Source organism: Galendromus occidentalis, unplaced genomic scaffold, assembly GCF_000255335.2.
Source record: "Galendromus occidentalis unplaced genomic scaffold, Mocc_1.1 scf7180000075487, whole genome shotgun sequence".
Lineage (NCBI taxonomy): Eukaryota > Metazoa > Arthropoda > Arachnida > Mesostigmata > Phytoseiidae > Galendromus > Galendromus occidentalis.
Window position 1 is genome coordinate 1 of NW_003803477.1, and position 4,534 is coordinate 4,534.

Sequence of the window (4,534 nt, forward strand, 5' to 3'; positions counted from 1 at the left end):
TGAATCATCTGATCATCGAGAATCGAGGTTAGAAATTATTCGTCTTTATACCGCAAACGCCCGACTCAGCGAAAACTATGATGAAAGAGCTGCTAGATTAGCGTGCAATAGAGAACGGAATTCTCGATCTCGACGATCTGAAAGCACTGAATTGAAGTATAGTGCTTTTCATTACGACCCAAGTTGCGATTATAGCCTCAAACCCGAGGTAAGGATCGGCGAAATGAATAAGTCATGCCAATATTGTTGCGCACTCAAGTTCAAGAATGAGCCGCCAGGATCGTGCTGTGCAAGTGGGAAGGTAAAGCTTCCCGAATTGCTTGCGCCGCCAGAGCCATTGTTAACATTGATTTCTGGCTCAACCGCTGAATCGTATCACTTTTTAAGGAACATACGCAAGTAAAATTCATGTTTGTTTCATGGGTGCTCTGGATGAGTACTCATATCGGTTGATGGTTCGAGATAATGCCGACAATCATATCTTACGATGCCGGCAGTTATTCCATCAATTCGTTGTCGATATGTATGCGAAAATTGAGACCGAACGACTGTTATTCATCAGGCTGAATCAATCGAAATTACGCTCAGAGGAGTATGATCATTTACGCGATGCGATAAACAACGATGGCAATGTCAATCCCAGTGAGCTTGGCAAGATGGTGATCTTGCCTGCGACATTTACCGGGAGCCCCAGACATATGCACGAATACGCCTAAGATGCTATGACACATGTTCGAAATTATGGTCGCCCAGATCTTTTCATTACATTTACATGTAATCCCGCGTGGGAGGAGATAAAAGCGCTATTGTGTCCCGATCAATCGAGCTCGGATCGCCATGATATTTTAGCACGCGTATTCAAACAAAAGTTGAAAGCACTCATGGATTTCATTGTCAAACACAATGTTTTCGGAGAATCTCGCTGCTGAATGTATTCTATTGAATCGCAGAAACCAGGATTGCCGCATGCCCACATTTTGATTTGGCTTATTGAAAAGATCACACCGGAGAAGATTGACGATGTGATTTCAGCCGAAATACCTGATGAAGAACTCGATCCGGAGTTATAATATTTCAAATCATTCCGAAGAACATGATTCATGGGCCATGTGGTGCGTTTAATGACAAATCCCCGTGCATGAAAGACGGTAAATGTACGAAGCGATATCCGAGGAAACTACTGGCCCAAACTATTACTGGGAATGATGGTTACCCACAATACCGACGTAGGTCACCGACAGATGGCGGGAAAATTATGAAATTGAAAACACGAAATGTTGATGTTCCCGTCGATAATCGCTGGGTTGTGCCGTATTCGCCGCTTCTGTCAAAAACGTTTGAAGCTCACATCAACGTCGAGTATTGCAATTCGGTCAAATCAATCAAGTACATCTGCAAATATATCAACAAAGGGCATGATATGGCGATACTTGGAATGGAAAATGCATCTGCTCAATATGACGAGATCGAGCGCTATCAAGCTGGCCGATACATCAGCAGCAATGGGGCGGTCTGGCGTATTCTGTCATTTCCGATCCTTGAGCGGCATCCAGCAGTGATACACTTAGCGGTACACCTTGAGAACGGACAGCGCATATATTTCACGGCGGGCAATCTCCAGTCGAGGCTCCAATCCCCTCCACAGACAATGATCCATTCGCGAGCACGTTACTCTTCTCAGAAGTACCGAGATACTACACATGGAAAATTGTAGCCAAGAAGTTTCAGCGGCGAAAAATAGGTAACAATGCAAACATAAGATAAACTAAATATTTCAATCAAATTCAAATGGCCCCTGCCTGTTCCAAGAAAATACATCTACGGTTCGCAGCGAAGCGCGACCGGGCACGCTAGTATAGAATAAAAGCGAGGGTACGGGAAAGTGGGGAAACAGGAGCGGGGAAACGGCAAAGTAGGGAAACGGCAAAGTAGGGAAACGGCAAAGTGGGGAAACGGGAAAGTGGGGAAACGGGAAAGCGGGGAAACGGGAAAGCGGGGAAACGGGAAAGTGGGGAAACGGGAAAGTGGGGAAACAGGGAAGTGGGTAAACGGGAAAGCGGGGAAACGGGAAAGTGGGGAAACGGGAAATTGGGGAAATGGAAGGATGGGGAAACGGGAAAGTGGGGAAGCGGGGAAACGGGGTAGCGGGGTAGGGGGAATTTTAGATTCGTCTTTTAGAAGTGACTTCGCTCGTCACCTGATCGCGAATCATCTGTCCGGAGGACACGAAGCGGGAGCGATTCTGATCATTTGCTCAGACTAGACCAGCGGTTCCCGATTTCTTTTTCGCCCGGGACCCTCGCCGGACTTCGCGAGTCTGCTCGGGACCCCCTGCCATGTCCTGTCAAAACCGTTGCTTCGGGGTATACAGGCCATTCGCTACTCGCTTAGCGGTACGACTCTCTATCGTATGCGCTCGTCAGTATTTATTCCTTTTTAATTTAACCATGTTCACTTGTGACTTATTTATGACTCCATGAGCATCTCAATGACTTTTGTGCTGTCTTTTGGAATCCACAGTATCTGACATACGTGACTCTGTCGAGCTCAAAGCTTAGCGCAGATCTGCTTCAGGGTTAAGACGCGATCTGTTCTTAGTTTTGATTGTTAACACAGTACTGAAGCCGGATTCACACAAGTATGCCGTTACGAACGGGACAAGAATCCTGAGCGCGCTCTCAGCAAGTCGTGGGTAACTCCCCATGATTGAGCACCAAAACTCCTCCAAGTTTTTGTTCTGAAATCCCATGGCTAAGGCCCGATCCTCGCGGGGTTCAATGAGATCTTCTTCGATTTTGCCGCTATCAGAGAGGTTTTGGAGATCGAAGGAGAAAGGATCGAACATCCATTCTCCGTAGATCTCGAGGTCTCCTGGTGCAGAATACCTGTCGAGAGATTCAGACAACAAGTTCAGTCGAAGTTGTGTCATCCTCTGTGGAACAAGTTTTCTGCAGCGATGGAAAGTTTGTCAAGTTCCCACTCTCTACTCGTGTCCGCCAAAGCTGCAATTTTGCTGTGAATGCTTTCAACTTTCGTTTTGCAATGAGCATGTTTGATCCCCTGCCTTGAAGAGATATGCTCAGTTCATTCAGCAGGCTGGAAATGTCCGCGAGATAGGCCAATCGTTTGAGGAACATCGGAGCTTCGAGGTCGCCCAGGAGATTACTCTTCTGATCCTTCAAGAATAGCTTGACTTCATCTTGGAGCTCGAAGAAGCGGGAGAGTGCTTGTACGCGAGAGAGCCAACGTACGCTCGTATGGAAAACCAGCACTGTGTGCTCGCTCCCGAGGCTCTCGCATAGCGATTTGAACAAACGATGATTCAGAGCCCGACCCCGGATAAAGTTGATAGCCTTCACGGACGAATCTAGAGCATGTTTGAGCTCCATCGGAAGCGTCTTCGAGGCCAGAGCATGGCGGTGGAGAAAGCAGTGGGTTGTCTGCAGATTCGGAATTTCCCGCCTCATCAAGGCTCAAAACCCGGACTTGTTGCCGAGCATTGCCGGCGCACCATCCGTGCAGACAGAGCCAATGGTCTGCAAGTCCAAGTTGTGCGTTTCGAAGAAATCTTCCACAAGTTGGCGGACACCTGCATGATTTGCTCGATATTTCCTCGAGCTACCGAATACACGTATATCTCTATGGGGCGATAACATCAGCAGTTTACAGCGGACTCCGGGACCCCCGGGGATGGGAGTCGAGACCCCCAAGGGGTCCCGGGACCCCCATCCGGGAATCGCTGGACTAGACAGAGCGGGAACGGTTCTTTTCCGAATTCATCAGTGGGCTCCAGCGATTGATCCGTCACACAGCGGTGTCTTCTGTGCATTCGCTGTTTTCGTGCTACTGTCTGCTGTTGTTCGTCGTATTTTATCATTTTTCATTCAATCATGACGAGACACGAGACCCGTTCACTGAGAAGCGCCACTCGGCCGTCAACAACTCAGGAACTCAGGATCACATTTGCATCGTTTGACGTAGGTCAAATCGAAATATAAAAGATTATACATAGAGCGGCTCTCGATTCTCCTCCCATCCAGCGAATCTGAGCGTCGCCATCAGGCTTCTGCTTCAACAGCTTCGAAAGAATCGCACTCGGTGTGCGACCGCAGGGAGTTCCTGATTCCTCGGCCTGATCACTGTGACTGAATCCGGCACCTGATTCTGGGCACTGGCTTTGGAGCTGCATGTAAGAGGATTCAAGGTAGGACTCGGATCCGCCTCTAAGGCGATGATGCATCGGATTCCGGCAGAATCAGGAAGCTGATTTTAAATTATTTTAAATTTTAATAAATTTTAAATTACAAATCGGGATGCTTGGCCATCCTGAGGACCTCGATGACGTTTCTCGGCAAGATTGCGAACCTTGAACACATACAACTGACGTGCACGCGGTCCGGTCTGAAGATCAAAAATAGTATGTATCACACGTGCTCATACAGTGGTGGCATGATGGGTGGTCTCATCATCTGCACGTAGGTCGAGGTGGTGTGCGCGTGTACGTTTCGAAGCACGCTGCCACAGACATTCGACA

The 4,534-nt window shown here is 48.1% G+C and overlaps 1 pseudogene; it reads left to right on the plus strand.

Annotated features, from left to right (window-relative positions):
- The first annotated feature begins 521 nt into the window (after positions 1 to 521).
- LOC114828070 (uncharacterized) lies at positions 522 to 1,510 on the plus strand (annotated as a pseudogene).
- The last annotated feature ends 3,024 nt before the right edge of the window (positions 1,511 to 4,534 follow it).